The sequence below is a fragment of the Canis aureus genome, chromosome 14 (genome assembly GCF_053574225.1).
Source record: "Canis aureus isolate CA01 chromosome 14, VMU_Caureus_v.1.0, whole genome shotgun sequence".
Taxonomy (NCBI): domain Eukaryota; kingdom Metazoa; phylum Chordata; class Mammalia; order Carnivora; family Canidae; genus Canis; species Canis aureus.
The window spans coordinates 39,395,881-39,416,708 of NC_135624.1; the positions used below are offsets into that span (position 1 = coordinate 39,395,881).

Below are 20,828 nucleotides of genomic sequence, written 5' to 3' on the forward strand. Positions count from 1 at the left end.
GCTCAGTGAGGACGGCCTGGGACGCCCAGGGCCTGGCTCGGGCAGGTCCTGGCCTCGGAGAAGATCCCGCTGCCAGGCACGGGGGCGCAGCCTGCAACCAGAGCGGCCTGCACGGCCAGCGCCGGGGCTGAGCAGGCGGGCGACAAACAGGTCCCCAGACAAGCTGCCTGGGGCTCAGAGCCACCACCATCCCAACCATGCGCTGTGAGGAAACTGAGGCAGGACTCCTCTGGTTGGCCCGGCAGGGCTCTGAAACACCCAGAGCAGGTGGGGGAGGGACACATGACCCCAGGCCCTCCTCCTGGCCTGCAGGGTGCAGGCTGGCCCGGGGAGGGACCATGTGACAACAAGGGGCAGGGGGCGTTGACCCGGGCTGGACTGAAAGACCAAAGAAGTGGGCAAACAGGGGCACTGCCCCCCCCCAGGACCCACTGAGGCAGCACCTTCTCCGGAGACCAAAGTCCCTTGGAGATCCCAGGTGGGTCCCTGGGCGCGTGTCTCAGAGCGGTTCCAGCCAGGTCCACGCTCTGGCCACGTCCCAGCCTTCCATCTGCTCAGCCGTTCCTCTAGGGGAGGGCACCCCAGTGCCCCCAGCCCCCTGCCACCCCTACAGGGTTCTCACGTAGCTGGGACGCCCGCTAGTGACGCCGACCAGGAACTGGGCGGCCGTGGCACACGCAGGCGGGTGAGCTCACAGGGAACATCCAGGTGGGTGTCGGGGCTCGGCCGGCCATGCCCTCCGCCCTGCGCACCCCTGCAGACGCTCAGCCTCCGGGCTTACCAAGCCTCTGACTGTCACCTGGCGGCCGACGGGGTGGCACATATTCCAGTGTTTCTGGTTAGTGGTGCTCACTGCCGGTTCGTCCCCACCGCCCAGCAGCCCCCCACCCCCGCCCTGGGAGCATCCTCTCCATATCCGATGCCCATAGTCTCCTGCGTTTCCCATCCTTTGCTTCTCGCCCGTCGGGACGTCATAAAGCACCTTGACACCGCCCCGCGTGTGGCCCGTGCTCTGGGGCCGGCCTCGCCAGTGGCCGCCAGTGTCCCCGCTGTCGTTCAGGGCAGGAGGCAGTTCTGATGTGAGGGAGCTCATCAGTCACTTCCCTCACGGCTTCTGCTAGGCTGGCCTTGATTAAAAGCATGCTTCTGCCCTCCAAGGCCACAAAGATATTCTCCTGCATGTTTTAAAATCATCATTTTACTGTTCTTATTTATGTACTGAATTCATCTGGAGTTAATTTAGTTAATATGGCGGCAAGTGGGAGACCTAGCTTATGTTTCCCCATAAAGAACTCCCATATTTCTCATGCTATTTAGTAACCGACCTCCCCCTTCCCAAATATGCCGCCTCCGCCAGCAGCTCGCCCACGCTGGGGGTGTCCTCCGCAGCCCCCACGCCCCACACGCCACAGCCCTGCAGCCCACATGCCTCCCCCCTGCTCCGTACCCTGAGTGCCGGCAAGTGAGCTCCCCTCATGCTCAAAACTTCATCATCCTTTTCAAAATGTGTTAAGCTATTCATAGGGTTTATTTTTCTAAATTAAATTTAGAATCCATTTTCCAAGTTCCAAAAACTCCTATTGAGGGTTTTGATCAGATAATGTGTTGAATCCATAAATGAATTTAGGAAAAGTCGGCATCTGTGCAGTCTCTGGTTATCCCGCTCCCGAGAACGGCCGTATTGGTCAGCAAAGGCTACGGCAGGTGTGCATAACGAGCGGCCCCGGCAGCTCACAGCAACAGGCCCTTCACATCCTGCTCACGTGGGGAGCCCGGGGCTCTGCTGGGCTCACCCTGCCTGGGCAGCCTGGGCCTGGCCGCTGCTGCGTTCAGGGCTGTTTATGGGTCTCTTTATTCTCTCCGCACCTGTGGACAGTCCTGGGAGGATGGAGAGAGGAGCAGGACCCCTGCGCTGCCTCTGGAGGCCTCGGCTCAGCAGGGCAGGTGCACCGTTGCTCTGCCCGCTGCTCCCGCCAGCCGAGTGGCCACGTCCACACCAGCCAGAGGGGGCGGTGACGGCAACCCTGTCCGATCTCACTGTAAGGAGCCAAGATCTGAAAACAGCCATTAATCTCCTGCACAGGTGCACCTCCTTATTTATCCAGATCATTTGCAAGTTAACCACGAGAGCCGCCCGTGACTCCTACCCTCCAGACCCTGCCCATTGCTGAAATGGCTCACCTGCTGTGGGCAGGGGCAGAAAAGCCAGCTGTCCCTGTTCCCGGCGGCTCCGGAGGCCACCTCACCTACACAGGGAAGTGAAACCCGGGTCCCTGCTCTGCTCCGTCAGCTCGGGGCCACGTTTTCAGGACCATGAAGTGAGCAGACTCGCATGGAGCTTGGTCCTGCAGTCAGGCCGCGCCCGTTCCAGGGCTCACTCTGCTCTGCTGTGCGTCCCCGCACATCCCACGTGAGCCCTGGGCCTCCAGCCCTCCTGCATGTGAGTGCCAGCTCCAGACCCGGCGACTTCCAGAGGCCCTTCCCAAATCTAGGACACTTCATGCATCTGTGGTTTCTGAGTCTTTGGAAGGAGAGTCCCAGCGTGGAAAAGAGTGAGGAAACGTGCTGCTGTGGGGTGGGGGGTGCAGAGATGAGGGCCGGCGGGGGCCTGGTTGTGCATCCAGGGAGTGGCGTGTGTGTGTGTGTGTGTGTGTGTGTGTGTGTGTTTGGGGGAGGTGGACAGGCAGGAAGGCTCACCGTGTTCAAGTTTTTAAGAGAAGTAATGGGGCGGAAAGAGCAGAACGGTCCTCTGTGGCTGGAAATGTCAGAACTCGGAACCAGTGTCTGGAAGACGTGCTGAACAGACTTCAAGTCAATCCGGGGAGCCAGTTCTCCCAGGCAGGGCTCCCCAGCGATGAAGCGGGCTCCCTCGGCGTGCGGCGAGGGCTCCGGGCCTGGTCAGGGCACCTGGGCACTGGCTCTGACCCGCAAGGTTGGTCTTATGACAAAATGCACCCTCTGGGTGACTCTTCTCCTTTTAAGATTGTACTTATTAGAGAGAGAGAGAGAGAGAGCACAGGCAGAGGGAGCAGCAGAGAGGGAGGGAGAAGCAGACCCGTCGCTGAGCAGGGAGCCCGATGATGCAGGACTCGATCCCAGGCCCCCGGGATCATGACCTGAGGGGAAGGCAGACGCTTCACCCACGGAGGCCCCCAGGCGCCCCAGGGTGACTCCTCCTTTAGGTCCAGCAGCAAAAGACATCCCGGCACCTCTCCTCACCCTTTCTCCCCTTGAATGCACCCCCAACCCTGCCAGAGGGGCCCCGCGGTGGAGTCAGCCTGATGGATCCCATGTCCCAGACACCTGGGCATCAGATTCCCCCGCACGGTCTGCCTCGAGGGGCTGCAGAGAGGAGCTCCGGGGCCAGGGCGGGCAGCAGGGGCAGGAGGGAGGTGGCAGAAAGGAGAGGGACGGAGGAGGAGACCCTCCAATCCTTCCAGCCCTTGCTGGGTTCTTGGATCTGAGCTTTTCCTTCTGGCAGGGACTCGAGGGCAGACGAGCTCTGGGGCCGACACCCTGGGACACACTAGGTGTCGGCGCAGGTGATCCGAGGAGATGCCACAGCACGAAGTAGACGCGGGGAGTGGGGGGGCGGGGAGGAAGAAGGCCTCTCCCCGGAGCCAGAGCTGGCGGGCAGAGTGTCCTAAGACCCCAGCCCGGGGCGCCTCCACGTCCTTCCCCGGCCCCGGGGTCTCCCAGGTGGGCTGGAGCCAACGGTGGGTGCGGGGCGGGGGACTCCCAGGACTTGGCCTCTGGGCCTTCCCTCTGCTCTCTGCTCCCTGCCCTCGCCGGCCCGGGCAGGTCAGTGAGCTGCGGACTGGCCTTCTGAAGGGCAATCAGCAGGGAGGGCTCAGGGCAGGGGCGCCGTGCTCACACTGCTCCATCCCCTGGACTCCCCACCCCAGCGCACGCCACTGGACTCCGCCACCTGTGCTGCCTTACCTGACCCCCCCTCTGGCGGCCAGGGGGTCCCGCCCACATGCACAGAGGCCAGAGGTGCTGAGGAACCAGCAGCCTGAGGACCAGCCCTGGGCGACTGGCCAGTGGCCGTTAGCATAGCAAAACCCCGATTCTCTGGCCCTTATGCTGAGCTGATGTCACAGTGTGTGCAGGATACCGTGGCCCAGAGTCGCGACTTCCACGGCCCCTTGCGTGGAAACACACCCTTGGCTGGCCGCTTCCTTCCCTGCCTCCGATCCCCTCTCCCAAGCTGGTTCCCAGACTGTCTCCCAAAGAAGGAGTGTGCACCCGGAGTCCTCGTCTCGGGCTCTGCTTCGGTGGAACCCCAACCAGGACACGGGCTGCCCGTGCACGAGTGTGGGTTGGACATGGACCAGTGCCCCCGCCTCGAGGGCAGCGACCCCTCCTGCCTCCTTACAGTGCCAAGGACAGAGCAGAGGAGTGACGCCAGTCCAGGGGCCCCTGAGCCTCGCTCCTGGCCCAGCACGTTCTCCTGAGCAGGAAACCAAGTGCTCTCTCACTCATGCTAAATGCTCAGGCCCCAGGACCCCCTGTAGGGTGCACCTCTGGGGCAGAGCCTGGGGGATGCCGCCCCCTTGGGAACACTGGGGTCTGATGCCAGTGTCATTGCTCTGGCCAGCCCCTCACCAGCCACAGCTACTGGCGTGGCCCCTGGGGAACCTGGGGAGGACGGGGTCAGGCTTACGGCTCTCTCTTCTGGCCCAAGGAGTTAAGGTGGTCCCATGAGAGCAACCCTGAGCGCCACGAGAACTCTCCACGCCCGCCCCCACGGAGCTCCCCGCCTGCCTCTGCTCACGGGGGCCCAAGCACAGCACGGCCTGGAGGACCCCATCCTGACCCTGAAGGAGTTCAGAGCCCCTCCCCACTGGCAGGGGGAGGTCGTGGGCCAGAAGAGGGGAGCCCTGGGGCTGCGGGTGTGTTTGTGCGCGGGGTGGGGGAGCCAGGGCAGTGTCCCCTGGGCTGGTAATGACAATGAGAAAGGGATAATGATTCTTCATAAGAAAGATGCCCAGCTTGTACTGAGGAGCCTGCGTGCCAAGTCTCCTTCGACTCCCTTAGCAACCCTCAGGAGCGCGTGCGAGTACCCGCCCGGCGTTCTCCACGAGAGACCGGAGGGTAAGGGATGAATTCCGAAGCTCAAGATCCCCTAAATAGCGTCAAGAGGCCAGCATTGTGTGGAAGACAGAAGGGACGTGGGACGCGCGCCGTCCTCCGGTGGCTGGCCTGGGACTTGGGGCTGCGGGCCGGTGCTCACACCTGAGGTTCTCGTGGGCTCTGCTTACCCGCGACTGGCGCTCACGTCCTCTCTTGATTCTCAGAGAAACCCCTCCGGATGGATGCCCACCCACCGCAGCGGGGATGTTCCCCTTCCGCCGCCCAAAGGTCAGTGCCCCCCCCCAGCACCACTCATGTTTCCATGGTAACCACATTTCCCTGGGAGGACTCACGGGCCTTTGTCCATCGCCTCTTGCATGCCTGCAGCCCAGCGCGGGGAAGGTGCCCGCCGACGGCCACAGCCCAGCCATGTGCACAAACAAGGTCGCTCTCGCCCCGCAGCTGCACGAGCACCTCCTCCGCGCCAGGCCCCCCGGCTGAGGTTGGATTGGCCCAGCCCCTGCCAGCAAGACAAGGACGGGCCCGTGAAAGCAGCTAGGGAGAGAGAAGGGAGGGGAACTGGCACCTGGGTTGTGCTGGTCACGCCTTATGCTTTGCTCATGGTCCATTTTATCTCCATGACCAGCATCCGAGGTGGGGACAGTCATTCTTCAAGGAACCAATAAATAAACGGGCACCTGGAGACGTTTGGTGGCTTCTGCAGAGCCTCTCAGGTCAGGACGGGAATTCAAACCAAGTGTGTCCCACCTCCAAGCACCCGATGGCCTTGATGAGGCTGGAAGGACAGGCCCATCGTGTGATATCAGCAGCACTTGGCTGTCTCACGAGCCCATTCACTCACCTTGGATGGTGACGCTCCTGCTTCTCGTCAGAGCCACCTCCTGGGACTCCCAGCATGGGGTGCACCGGAGCTTGGAGAGCCTGGGGTGCCCACACACGGGGACGCTCATCTTCCCGTGAAGAACAGAGCCAGCCAAGTGGAGCTCGTGTGCTGTTGGCCGTGATGGAAACTGAAAACATTTGTGTGTTGTCCGCACTCCAGGCTGCTGCCAAACGAGTCCTCACTTTCTCTGCACTTGATGCAGGCAGCCTGGATAAACACGACCCAGACGACTTTTACTGAAATTATCCAAGTAATTGCTCTCGTTTTTGTTTTCTACATAAAATCATGTTTGCTGGACCCCAAGAGGGTGCTCAGGACCAAACTAGGTTGTGTGAAATTGAAAATATGGGAAAAACCAGACCATGGAAGCATGTAGGCTGGTTATGGGGAAACGTCAATTATAGGAAACAGATGCCCTCTACTTACAGAATATGTTATGCCAGACCAACTCCCACAAATAATGGCCATTAGGGCTGGATGAGAGGAAGATAAACTGCTGTTTGAAGGCACTGGCACATGACCAAGACGGCCAAGATCTCGTCTCCACGAGGAGGAGCAGAGCAGGTAAGGGAAAGCTGCCCCTCCGGGGACATTGGCGATTTGCTGGGCAGGGAGCTGTGGAAGGGGGTCTTGTGGGTCTGGAAAGGTCAGAGAGGAGTCGAGGACTTTCCAGGCCATCGTCTCTGGAGGAGCCAAGGTCCACGAGAAAAGAGAAGCTCACAGAAGTAAGCCCACCACTTTGAACAAATGTTTCCCTTGGAGAATTTGCAGAACCCCAGCCTCACAAGGTCGTGAGAGGGCACAAAGCAGTGGCTCCGGGCCAAGAAGCCAAGGAGCAGAGTCCCCTAGAGCATAGGAGAAAACGCCAGAGGGAAGAGCCCGCCAAGCACCCCACGTTTTCTATAGGGGCCCCTACGGTGCAGGCTGGGACCAAGGACCAATTAGAACGAGGCCACCTTGCAACACCTGAGATCCAGCCTCGTGTCCCTGCTTGGCCAGCACGGCATCCTGCTCCCACAGCTGGGAAGGAGGACATTACATCCACTCGGGTAGAAGACGGCCTCACCCAGACCCCGCAACGATGTTGCAATGTGTCAGGCATGACAACACAACTGGAAAGAAATACAAGGCCGTAGACACTGACCTACGTGTGGTCCGTGGTCCGGACACCAGTGTTCCCAGATGCTCAGTGGGGAGTCTGCTTCAGAGATTCTCTGCCCCTCTCCCTCTGCCCCTCCCCCTGCTCATGCACACACTCTCTCTCACATAAATATTTTAAGATTTTATTTATTTATTCATGAGAGACACAGAAAGAGGCAGAGACACAGGCAGAAGGAGAAGCAAGCTCCCTGCGGGGAGCCCGATGCAGGACTTGATCCCAGGACCCCAGGATCACGAACTGAGCCAAAGGCAGATACTCAACCACAGAGCCACCCAGGTGCCCCATCAAATAAATAAATAAATAAATAAATAAATAAATAAATAAATAAATCTTAAAAAAAAGAGAACTCTAGAAGTTGAGGCTCAGTCAGGAGACATAAACCATGAATCAGAACCGAGAAATCTTAATATAGACAGTTATTCACTGTTTCCAGGGGACTAGCCACCAAGATGCCCAGAGAACACTAATAATAGGGAGGAAGCTCTGGGGACGAGGACATGAAGGAGCGGCCTGCCAGCCTGTGGCCCCGAGCACCCTGGAGAGGCCGCGGCCGAGGTGTAGACGTCCACGGAGGGGCCACAGCCACCAGCGCGAACCACCAGCATCCACTGAGCTACCAACAAAGCCGCCGCGGAGCTTCACGCCAGGAGTTCTAAATTCAGAAGGAAAGGTTCTGGAGTGGAAACCTGGTAACTCAGGAAGGGAAAAAGCGACACGGAGGAGAAACGTGTGGGGGGCGATCATGAAAACTGTGTGCTTAGTATGTACGGGAAATAAAAATAGGAGGACTTCCCAACTTCCCCCAATGGCAGGATAGCTCCAGTTTGACTAACCCTTCTGTCCTAACAATGATAAATCTTAGAGAAAATATGTAAGCAACTGTTTCTCTAAAAGTAAAAATAAATAAATAAAATCAACACACAAAACCCAGTTTCATTTCCATACACGATGAACAATCTGAAAAGAACGTCACACAAACAATCCCACTTAAAATGGCATCAAAAGAATTAAAACCCTTGGAATTGACTTAACCAAGGAGGTGAAAGTTATGTACAATGAAAACTTTGGAACTCTGCTGAAAGGAATTAAAGATCCAAATAAGTGGGAACACATCCCTAGGTCATAGGATCACAAGACTAAGTACGGCTGAAATGTCCGTATTACCCAAAGTGATCTGCAGATCGGGTGCAAAGCCTACCAAAATCCCAATGACTTTTTTTTTTCCAGAAATAGGAAATCTAATCCTAGAATTCATACAGAATCTCAGTCAAAACAATCCTTAACAGAAAAAACAAAACTGGAGACTCAGACTCCCTGATTTCAAAACTTGTTGTAAAGCTACAATAATCAAAACAGCGTGGTGTTGGCATAAAGACAGATGTATAGACCCACGGGATGGGTGAGCAACAATGATTAAATCCAGGGAAAATACAGAAACCACTGTTGGAGGGCACTGGAGAGGCACCCAAAGCAGAACCGACCAGACACAGCCCACAGTAAGGGCATCTACCTGGACAGGCTCACAGTCCATCTGGCTCTTCTCCTGCGGGAATGAATCCCCAGCCCTCAGGGCACAATCACAATCGGATTAGAGCTCAAGAGGAAATCCTAGGTCTTACTGGGCTGGGAAGTCAGACGTCAACATTTAGGCCTGCCAGGGAGGCTGGAAATTGAAGGAGAAAATCCTAATTGATTTTCTCTGTATGCAAACTCCCATCAAATCCTTGACTCCTTCACCGCATGTCGAAGGAGCACCACCTAAACCAGAGGTGCAAGGCTGGAGGGACTGAGCGCCCGGCGCTGGACAAGAACCCTCTGAGGGTCTTGATGAGCATCTTGAGCTCTCGCCCGAGACCCCAGCAGGGGCTTGGGCTTCAGGACCACATCTTACACTGACGTCTGTACCCAACGGCACAACCATAGGACCAAGATGGTATACCAGTAATTTGATTACCTTCCAGAAGAAAATTTAACACTCTTAGACGAGATAACAGAATCTGGAGAATCTACGGCTCATCATCCATAGTGTCAATTATGAAAACAGATTACCAAAGTGGGGGGCAGGGGAGCTGCGGAAATGGGGGAGCTGTTGTTTAAAGGCACACACACCTGGAGTTGGTAGATGAGTAGTCCCAGAGCTCAAATGCAGAGCACAGGGGTCACAGTCAACAATACTGTATCTTAAGCTTCAAAGTTGCTAAGAGACTAGATCTTAATTGTTCCTGGCACAAAAAAAGAAATGATAATTACGTGACATGATAGAGGTGTTAGCTAATGCTACGGTGGTAATCATATTGCAAAGCATACATGCATCAAGCCAAGAGGTTGCACACTTCAAACGTACGCAGTGTCACGTGTCAATTGTATTTCAATTAAAAAACAAAAGCAAACCAAAGTGATCAGACATGAGATGAAGCAGGATTTTGTCATACGAGGTCAAAAGGAAAAAATCGTTAATAAAAACAGATCCATGCGTGGTCTATATGTTGAAGCTAGAAAGAAAGAGCTTTAAAATATCTGTGATAACTGTTAAAATATCTGTAGGTAAAAGTGTATCTAATGAGTGAAGAGATTGGGAGTTTTTAGGAGAGCTATCGAAACTCTACAAGCCCATGGAAAAGTTCACCTGACTCTAAAAACGGGGCAGGGGGGATGGGGGGAAGACCATCAAACTTGAAGTCGGGTTATTGTTTGGAATTTTGTTGTCGTTGTTCAGAATTGCTATGGGTTTGAATACACTAAAGTATGGTGGAAAACAAAAATCGGACCGCCATTCACCTACAGGGCAGCAGGAAGTGAGGCAGTGTGGGTGACTGAGAGTGGAGAAGAAGACATATTGGGTCCCTAGTATCTGAAATTTTCTAAATGCAATTAAGACATCATTCTATCCAACCAAGAAGCTGCTCAAAACCAAGCAAATTAAACACAAAGGAAAACGCAGTCGGGCACGCTGTGGCGAAGAGCATCATGGCAGAAGGGAAGGTGGAGAAGGTGCCCGACAGGAGACAGTGACACTAGAGACAAAGGCAAAGACAAAAATGCTGCTGGAGCATCAGCAGAAACACTGGGGCCAGAGTTCATGGGGATGCCACCTTTGAGTGGCAACCAAGAATTCCAAAGCTTTCCAAGGTGGGGGTCAGAGAAAGATACGTTCATACAGATGAAAGCTGAGCGTCTCCACCGGAACGAAGAGAAGCTGTCCTCCCGCTATAGGAAAGGAGGTCACGCTGCAAGTGGTCAGCGTGTAGGTAAATAAGGCGACTGTTTCCTTAAATCCTTGGAACGTCAGTTGGCAGATAGTAAGCAAAAGAGACAACAGAATTAAAATATTATCCTTTGCAACTCAAAATGAATTACTGGGCACAGGCATTAAGCATCTGTGGCCGCTGACGTGGCGAAGGGAGATACCATCAGAAATCATGGACCTTGTGTCTGTCCAAACACCAAATAATGTCTTCAGACAGAGATTAAGCCTGAGTCTGACCCCATCTCTGAGTCCAGCAGTCAATATGCAGCACGTACAAAGGGCAGGGCCACGTGCTGGGGATGCTATCAGCAAAATCCAGACTGCGGGAGAGTCTGGAAGTCAAAGGGAGGGGAATGAGAAAAATAGGAGGGACTCACGGAATAAAAGGAACACAAAGGACATGTCACATTTTAAAAATTCAGCAAGACTCAGCTATAACATGCAGGGTTTCACCTTTGAATGATAAAACTGGGTTTTATAAAAGATGTCATTACTATGAAAATCAGGGTAGTGGTTACTTGTGGGAGCAGGAGACGTGGCTGAGGCGGGGCTCAGGGACCGGGCTCCCTGCGGCTGACCACGTTCCGTCTCTCAGCCTGGCAGGCGGTGGTGACCGGGGCGCTTATCTAGGAACGCGTTGTGAACTATGCATTTCTTTTGTGTGATGTTCTGTATCTGTATTTTGTTTGACAATAAAACTACCTTTATAAAAGTACTAACAGGGGATCCCTGGGTGGCTCAGCGGTTTAGTGCCTGCCTTCAGCCCAGGGTGTGATCCTGGAGTCCCAGGATCGAGTCCCATAGCGGGCTCCCTGCATGGAGCCTGCTTCTCCCTCTGCCTGTGTCTCTCTGCCTCTCTCTCTCTCTCTCTCTCATGAATAAATAAATAAAATCTTTAAAAAAATAAAAATAGAAGTACTAACAATCTAGTGCAGGTTTAAACCCTGTGTACAAGTAAGATGACATGCATGCATGCAATTAGGGGAAATGACCGAAATGCAGGCTGAGGCAAGAATGGGAATTAGAACAGCTCCTAGGGCTCACCCAGGGCAGGGGAAGTTGGGCGTCTTTCTTGTTCCAACAGTCAGCCTGCAAGACCTCGTGGTTCATCGGTGTCCAGAAATCTGACCTCAGTCATGGAGAATGATTATCTCTAGACCAGATGTGACCGACTGGTCCAGACTAACAAAATAAAAAACCCGAAAGTATGAAACTACTTCTGATAATGCAACAAGGACAAAGCTCAAAAATGTTTATAGAAACACCAAAATATTCAGCACCCAAAACCTGAAATCCACAGTGAGACCAGGAGAAGATTGAACATAGCAAGTCATGATGTAGACGATATGGAAGGACCACACTGAGCCTCTAGAGGTGTAAACCGCTGCGTCGAATGAGGGTGGGAGAGGGGACACAGAAAGCAACTGCAGAGAGACAGCATCCTTCAAAAGGCAGATTAAACCTAATATTATCAATAACTAAATGTCCTCAACACCCCCATGAAAAGGCAAGGATTTTCAGATTGGATAAAGAAACAGACCCAACCTCATGCTGCCCGCAACATGCTGCCCGGTCTAAGTAGAAAGAAGCAAAAGGACGAACAAGGTGATGGAAGATGGCATGCCGCGCTGGCACCCGTCCAAACAAACGAGCTGCAGTAGCCGCCAGCATCAGACGGAGCAGATTTCAGAGCAAAGAGTGTTGCTAGCGATTTAAAACCTCATTTCAAATGATAAAGGGGTCAGCTCATCAAGAGGACATAACAGTCCTGCATGTTTATGCACTTACTCACAGAGGTTCAGAGTGCACAGAGCAGAAACCGTTAGAAACACGGGGAAAATAGACAAATCCACAAAAACGGTGCATTTTAAACACCTGCCTTTCAATTACTGGTGGAAGGAGCACAGTGAATCGGTAAGGACACGGAAGACTTGCAAAGCGAAAGACTTGGCCCGAGTGACATTTATCAAATACATTCTCAAGTGCGCATGGAATGTTTTTACCAAGAAGGACCGCATTCCGGGCCGTTAAAACAAGACCTCGATGCATTAAGAGGGTTCGGGTCATATAAAGTATGTGCTGTGACCACAATGGACTTAAATTAGAAATCGATAGTAAAAAGATTTCTGGAACGTGCCCAAATATTTGGAAAGCCAAATAACACACTTGCAAATAACCCGTACATCAGCGGAGAAACCCAAAGGGAAATTAGGAAGTATTTTGAACTGAATGAAAGCTAAAACAGAGCACATCAGAATCTGTAAAATGCCACTAACATGTTAGGAGGAGGGAAATTTATAGCTTACAGACCAACATTAGAAAAGGAGAGGGCTTTCGAATCAAAGCTCTCTGTTTTCACCTGAAAGAGCCAGCAGATGAGCGTGGAGGAGACTGGGAATTAGGGAGAAGTCAGGCAGTGAGGTACGGAAAGGAATCAACCAAGTTGGGGGCAGGAAGAGGGTAGAGAGTGTCCATGGGACCAAACACTGATTTTTTTTTAAAAGAAGATTATTAAAATCGGCAAGGCTCTAACCAGACCGATCAGGAAAATAGAGAAGGCAATTATCGATACGGGAAATGAGAAAGAGGACATCACTACAGATGTCACAGATATGAAAGGGATGATCAAAAAATACTGTGAACAGGATGCCAATAAATGTGACCACTTGGATAAAATGCACAAATTCTTTAAATACACAAATCACACAAATTCTCTGAAGAGAAAATAACTGGCACAACCCTTTATCTCTTTCTTTAAAAAATGAATTTGCAGGTCAAGAGTCTTTTCACAAAGAAAACTTATCATTTTGGACCAAGTGCCACATTCAGTGTGGGAAACACAGTCTTTTTAAGAAATGATGCTGGGCCAATTGGATGCCTATATTGGGCGAAAACGCTGGCCCTCCCCTGACATCGTTTTGAACATTGTTTACAAACTGCATCAGAACACCAGCTCCAGTGGTATCTCGGGCATAAATGTGAAGAATGAAGCAGTAAAACTTCCAGAAAGTGACATAGGGCACTTTCTTCATGACCCCGAGCAGCCACTAACCATAAAAGAAAAGATGAATGCATTATATTCTGTTAGAATGAAGAATTTACGTCCATCAAGAGACTTATATTCAGAATATATTTAAAAGAGAACATCTATAAATCAAGTGGAAAAACACAAACAGCCCAATTTTTCCTTTAAAAAAATGGCACAAATAGCTCCAACAGGAACTTCACAGAGATAGTACTGAACTGGACAATAAACCAGTATACTCGGTCTCATTAGTCATCAGGAAAATGTACGTTAAAATCACAAAATAGTACCACTACACAAGATGGCCAATTTTTTTAAAAAAGATTTTTATTCATTTATTTGGGAGAGAGAGCACAAGCAGGGGGAGGGGCAGAGGGAGAGGGAGAAGAGGTTCCATGCGGAACAGGGATCCCGACCTGGGGATCCACCCCAGGACCCTGAGATCATGACCCGAGCCGAAGGCAGACGACGCTTCACCCCCTGAGCCACCCAGGCGCCCCTGAGAATGGTCAAATTTTTAAATACTAAATGTTGGCAATGATGTGAAGTAACTAAAAATACACAGCCCGTTGGAGGGTAAATCAGTACAGCCACTTTGAAGAAGTATCTGCTGGTGCCTACGGCAGCTGAGCCTACATCCTCTGTGACCACACTTCCAGTCCTTGATATCTACCCAGCAGAGACGTTGTGTATATTTATCGGAAGATATGCACATGAAGATTTATAGCAGTTCTAATTATAATAACCACAAAATAGAAATGATAATATTGTCCAACAGTAGGCTGGATAAATAACCCTCTGTGTAGTCATATATGAGTAACACAGTGAAACAAGGAAGAGCGTCTGAATGCACGGATGACTCACAAACATAATGTCGGGAGAAAGAAGCCAGTACAAAAGGCTACATACTATAGGATTCAATTTATGGGAAGTTCCGAAGTTCTAACTTAGTATGTGATGCCGGCGTGGTGGCTGCCTTTGGGGCGGTAATGGGAAGGAAGCCTTCCGGGTGCTGGTGAAGCTCTATTTCTCCATCTGGCTGGTGGTTACCTGCATGAATTTGCTTTGTGAAGTCTTACCAACCTGTGACTCACTTGTGATTCACGCATTTCTTTTTTTCTGAATGTGTGTGTATTCCACTTACATAAAATGCCAGGTAGGTGTGCGAAATAGACGACCGTGGAAATCCCATCTGGGCAGCGCTGGTGCCGCACCAGGGGCTGCGTACTGCCATCTGGAGATTTGAGTTCAAACTCTGGTTCTGCAGTCGCTAGCCCCAAACTGTGGGGACGCCATGGGGGCTTCCTTGATCTCAGGGGCCCGTCTTCCTGCCCCATTTCAAGGTGGTTTGAGGTTGAGTAGATAACCTTCAGTTTTGCTCCAAATGCAACGCCTGGTGTTTAGACGTGCTAAAATAACAGCGGGGCCAAGACGCACCCAGGTCGGGTGGCTCCTTCTCTGCTCCCTGAGCACCTGGAGCCAGCCCCCTGCACCTGGAGCCAGCCCCCCGCTCCCAGCCTGGACAGAAGCTGCTGCCTGGAGAGTCCTGTTTCCTCAGTTTGCTATAAATGCCTTGGAGCAGATACTGGTCTCCTCGCCAGGTGCAGCATCCCACCTCGCGGAGGCCCCCTGATATGTGGGGTCAGCGCATGCAGGTGACAGGATAGATCCCAACCACTTAAACCCAGACGACGTGTCTCCTCCACCCGAAAACATCGATCCTCACCCGCCTCCCCGAGACTCCTCTTTTCCACTCAACTTTGCAGCAGAGAGCATGGGAGCTAATGGGCTTTTGCAGCTTCACATCCAACATACTAATTATAGTTCAAAGAACCACGTGCCGATTTAAGCATTTTTCTTTTACCACGTTTCCTGATCTTCAGGAAGGACTAATTAAAAACTTTTTTCTGTTGTTGCTTGTCTGACAGTTTTGCCAATTTGCAGTCTGACGTACGGAGCTAATCAGAAGAGAAGGCCGTCAGCAGATCCCCTCTGTCTGAAGTTCTGGGGCCCGGGGATGCCAGGAGGACGTGGTGCATCAGAGATAAATCAGCCCATAGGAAAAGATTCAGTAAACATCGACAGGGCCACTCACTGCTGGGCAGGGTGCCAGCCGTAGACAGGGAACGAGACGTGGTCTAACCAGTGACGCCTCACTTACCGTCTGCAGGCAACGTGCACCAGCAGGTGTGAGTGTGATGGGCCTCACCCGCCCCTGCCCCCAGGACACGGAGGCCCTCTGAATCTAGGGACTCAGACTCAGTCTCTCCAGCACCTTGCAGCGAACCTCATTTCCTACACGGAGAACCCAAAGCCCAGAGCTCAGGTGGCACATGGGGCCCTCGCGGCCACAGAGAGCAGAGGTAGATCGGACTCTGCTCAAATTGGAGCTCAAACTCCATGATGCAACATCCAGTGAAGTCATAGGACTGGGGAAGGGGTCACAGATCTTTATCACAGGAGCACCAGATGCGGTTCTTTCTACCCGAGGACGGTGTCCTCTCCCTATAAGTAGGGTATGCATGCACACACACACCTCCCAACTCTCTGCACACACACACACACACACACACACACACACACACAGACCTCCCATCTCCCTACAGAAAACTGATTCTGACCACAATATGAGAAGAGAGGAACAGAGTGCAAGCCCTTCCTCTAGGAAACATTTCCACCACATAGTCAGCCCCAGCCTAACCCTCAGTTAACAGATTCCAGGCTGATTTGGAGGGTTCAGAGCCCCTATGAATCCCTCCTGCAGCTGACACCTGATGCCCGACTCTGTACCATCTGCCATGTACTCCTGTAGCTTCCCCTCCCCTCGGTCACCTGCACGTCCACGAGAAGGGCTGTGCTGGGAAGGCGGCCACTGGCTCTGCAGTGCTGGGGGTGCAGCCGGGGAGCCACGGTCTTAGGGCCGGGGCAACGACACAATAATACCCACTCACAGCATAATTTCTAGAAGAGCTCGTCTGTGCTTCTGCCACTGAAAGAGCTTCTAGAAGCACAAAGGCTGTAAGAATGGCCCTTGCCCTCAGTGTTTGTTCAAGAAGGGAAGCACTTACATGGACACAATGATGACGGGTCATGTGGAATCGGGTTCGAGATGCGGGAGCCTGAAATGCCTTCGTGGGGAAGTCCTAAAGGACGAATGAGAGCCAGCCAAGGAAAGTGAGGGAGAGAAAGAGTTCTTTGGGAAGGGGGATCAGTGGTCCCAGGAAGGCAGGGAGGCAGGAGAGCGCACCGTGCCCAAGAGCTGGGGCGGGTGAGACGGGAGGCCGGAGAGCAGGGCCACAGCTGCCATCAGGGTCCACGACTTAGCCTTTGTTCTGGAAGCAGGAAAAACTGTAGGCGTTCATCGGTGTGAGGGCACAGTCAGAATTACCACTTGACGGCCACACTGGCCTTGGTGTGGGGAGTACTCTTCTTGGGAATAAAACTTGAGGAGGGGCGGTGAGCAGGCCGTCGCTGTCGTCAGGACGGGGGTCAGTGGTGGCCTTGCCCACAGTGGAGGCAGCGGGTGGAGACAAGCAGACGGATTCCGTGCACAGTTCAGAGGTCGATGTGATGAAATCTGGGTGAGAAGCCGACCTGGGGATGAGGGAGAAGGAAGAGACTTGGGTTTCTGACTTGACAAGTGGGTGCGTGCGTGGGAGGGGATGAGATTGGGATTCAAGAGGAAGAATGGAGACAGGGGCTTCTGGGGACTCGGTGGACGCAGGAGGAGTGGTTTGGGGGAGCAATCCTGGCCCCTGGGGCGAGGGGCATGTGTATGCAGTTGATCCTTCCCCGCCTCGCCCAGGCTCCTCCCTTTTATTCCTCTGAATCGAGGCTTGCCTTTGTCCCTTTGGGTACCGCCTTCTGGCATAGTTAGGAACGTCCTCAGGAGTCTCACAAATGCCCTTTTATTTTAGAAAACATCTGGTCTTTTTTGTGATTGGAATTTAGGAATACAGTGAATGCTGAGTCTTCACCGCAGTGGGTGAGTAGGATTTGTGCAAACCTGGTTGGGAAAAGATTGATTTGGATGATATTTGCCAGTATTAGGGCCAGAGACCCAAGAGTGTCTGAATCTTGCCATGCCAACCTCCTCCTCAGTTCATTCCCCCAACAAGATTCTCGAGGAAGACACCACAGTGAGCCACAGGAAACCACTGCATGGACTGCAGCCTAATATATGCGAGGAAACAAAGTGATTTCTTATAATTTATAATTAACTGAAGCCACTGCAGATTCTCTGGTAAAAGGCAGATATAGAACATCACATAGGACCAGATGCTGACGCCAGGCTCCTTCTCGTCCTAAGCTCTTGGGGCCTCATCCCTGTGTCCAGCCACATGGTACGGTATGCTTGCAAAGAGAGGGAGCTGGTCAGGTGACGTTCAACATTCTGCACATGTTAGGCCCGATCCTGAGAAGTAGAGACCTCTGAGTGACATTTTTAAAAAATATTTTATTTATTTATTCATGAGAGACAGAGAGAGAGAAACAGAGACACAGGCAGAGGAAGAAGCAGGCCTGGAGGGAGCCCGACGTGGGACTCAATCCCGGGTTTCCAGGATCATGCCCTGGGCCAAAGGCAGGCACAGATGGGGTGGTAAGAGGTCTCTTTCCTTATGATCACCCAATTATTGCTGCCATATAATGGGGAGGCCCATTTTGGTAATTAGTGGGATGCTTGCAACACAGATGCTGAAAGAACCTTGATCTAGAATGGGAGTCCCTGATTGATCAGGGGTGTGTATGTGCACACATGCACAACACGACACACAGAGAAAAAGCCATCGAGACCTCGATAACAAGCATCTCTGGGGTAGCAGCCCCACTTAGAGGTTAGCTCTACTTGTCAGAGCTTGTTTGGATCCATTAAGCAACAGGCACCAAGATGGGGTTAGATGTGCAGGACATTTATTGGGGGAAACATCTGTGAAAGATCTTTTTGTTGGCCAAGGAAAGGTTAGAGAAGGGGTACAGAAGCTCTTTTGCAGATTTGTCACCTGTAAAGGAAAAGGGAGATGTGAAAGGATAGGGCGCCTCAGTGCAAATGCAGTGGGAAGAGGGAAATTGCCGGATGCATCACTCATGCTTCATGCAGCAGGACATCTGAGCAGCACAGTTTATGGCCATCACCCCATCTCCCCTGAAGAAGTTCACTGGTCCCCACAGAGGATGTGAGTGGCTGATGAAAAAGCATTCAGCTGGGGGAAAGCTATTGATGATGTTTAATGTGCAAAGGGACTGAGCACATTTGCACTTTATGAAAATTGATTCTTTCGAGGTGAATTTGAGGCCCTGCATTAAACCTCCTTCCATGGCACCCAACACAAAATGGAGCTTCCCCACGTCTCTTCCAGCTGGGCGGACTGACCCCTGTAGTTATCTTGTTCCCTGCAGAGCTCAGGAAAGCCATTAAGGAAGGGGGCGGGAGAAGTGACCTTCCTGTAGCGGGTGGTTAAGGTCTTGAAGTGCAGAAGGGCACGAAGGAGACCTGGATTCTAATCCTGACTCAGCCCCTTCCCCTCACGGACTGCTCACACCTGTATGCACCAAACTCCCCCGAGTCACGTGGAAAGAATGGCATTCCCAGCACTCACCTCCAGGGTGGCCCTGATCACTAGACCCGATGACCTATGAGCACTGCCTCGCAGCGCACCTGGCGTGTGGTGAGCTCTGCGTGGAGAGAACTGACCTCTCCCGTCCTCCCATTCTCCTTTCCCCTATATTCCATTCTGCCCAGTATAGACGACATCCAATAAATCAGGTGATGTTCATGATTTAATGGGTGATAAAATAGCAATTAAATATACAGACTGATGTAGTTAAATGCCAAGCCATAAATCGTGAGTTGAACACCTCCTCTGGGCACAGGAGTGTGGAGTGTAATCTCAGCGGGAGCCAAGTCGCGTCAGCACCATGGACAGCGCGCCCGGGCGGTGCCAAGGCCCAGGTGTGCGACGGGGGGCCAAGGCAGGGCTACATTTGACTGTCCTTGAGCACCAGCCCTCTGTTTCTTGGGGCCACCCGGCCATATCTTGCCTCTATCCTACCGCCATCATCATCATCACATTTCTGCACCCGACTGAATCACAAGATTCTGTTATAAACGTCTTTCTTATACACGGAATGAGTGTGTGAATGTGGAATACATAGGAATATCCCCGTGCACATGCACACCAAGATGGGCCCTCCCTCCCTCCATGTCCAGGACGCCCCTCGCCGATCACCTCTATTTGTTTCCACTCCTCCTCCTTCCGTTATCACCTGGAATCCACCCGGAGTTTGCTCCCCCCATTGGGCCAGAGCAGCCCCTGTGACGTCTTCATGTGGCGAAATGCAAGGATGGTTTCTCACCTCCGCTGCAGGCAGCCCGCCTCTTCTCCTCCTATGGCGGCCAGGGCACCACGCAGACTTGCCCTCCTCCTCCTTCCTTGGTCTCTCTCTCACACCGTCCTCTCCTGCTTTCCCTCCACTCTCCTGCCTGTAGGTACTGCCGTTCTCCTGGATTCACCGTCAGGTCGGTTCTTTTCTCCAAACTCACTTCCTAACCAAAATCATCGCCCCAGCCCAGTTTTGTTTTGTTTTTTTTTCTCTAAATGCAATTCCTATGTCCAGATGTCTAACACTTCGGTGTCTTAAAAGACACTCAAACCCAAAGTGACCGTGGCCACACAGTGTGTCTCCATCACCAAAATATCTGTTCTACATTCTTTCCCATCTTTGTAAAGGGCAGCTACGTTCAACATTTTCTTATCTTAAACACCGTAGAGGTGGTTTTGATTCCTCTCTTCACATCACACCTTATATCCAACTCAGAAAAAAATGTTTCCACCTTACTTTTAAAATAGATCCCAAATGTGAAATCACTGCCCATTACTTGTCTGCCAGCACATTTGCCCATCCCACCATCACTGCACCTGGATTATGGCATCTGCATCCTCTCCTCCCATCAGTCTATTCTCCACACAGGATGATCACGTCTCATCTCACTCTACTCAAACCCTCCAATGGCTCCCATTTCACTCACAATAAGACCCTAAGTCCCTACAACTACTTAAGAAGTTCTACATGGTCTGAAATGCCGGCTCCTGCACATGTAATTTCTCCAAAATCATATCCTATCACTCTTTCTGTTGCCCTCTCCTCTCCAGCCACACTCCCACCTCAGGGCCTTTTCCTTGCTGGCCTCTGTCTTGAACGTCCATGGCTCCCTCTCTGTCTCCAGAGACAATGTTCAAACGTTCTCTCCTCAGATGCCTTGCCTGAGCACCGTATTGTGACATAGCACCTTCCACAATTATTCTCTTTACCTTATAGCATTTGTCACCTGGCATATTCTTTACTTACCTTTTGCTCTCCCCACTTGAACGCAAACCCCATGAGGGCAAAGACTGTCTTCCTTGTTCACTATCCT

The 20,828-nt window shown here is 52.3% G+C and overlaps 1 long non-coding RNA gene across 2 annotated transcripts; it reads right to left on the reverse strand.

Annotated features, from left to right (window-relative positions):
* Positions 1-1,509: 1,509 nt before the first annotated feature.
* On the reverse strand, positions 1,510-20,626 carry LOC144283404 (uncharacterized). 2 transcript variants are annotated; one of them, XR_013351970.1, is made up of 4 exons: positions 19,769-20,626; positions 16,483-17,008; positions 2,698-6,187; positions 1,510-2,568 (listed from the first exon to the last, which is right to left on the reverse strand). It is a non-coding gene; the product is annotated as an uncharacterized LOC144283404 (long non-coding RNA). The 2 variants fall into 2 exon arrangements; XR_013351969.1 differs by having other exon boundaries at positions 1,510-6,187.
* Between the last annotated feature and the right edge of the window lie 202 nt (positions 20,627-20,828).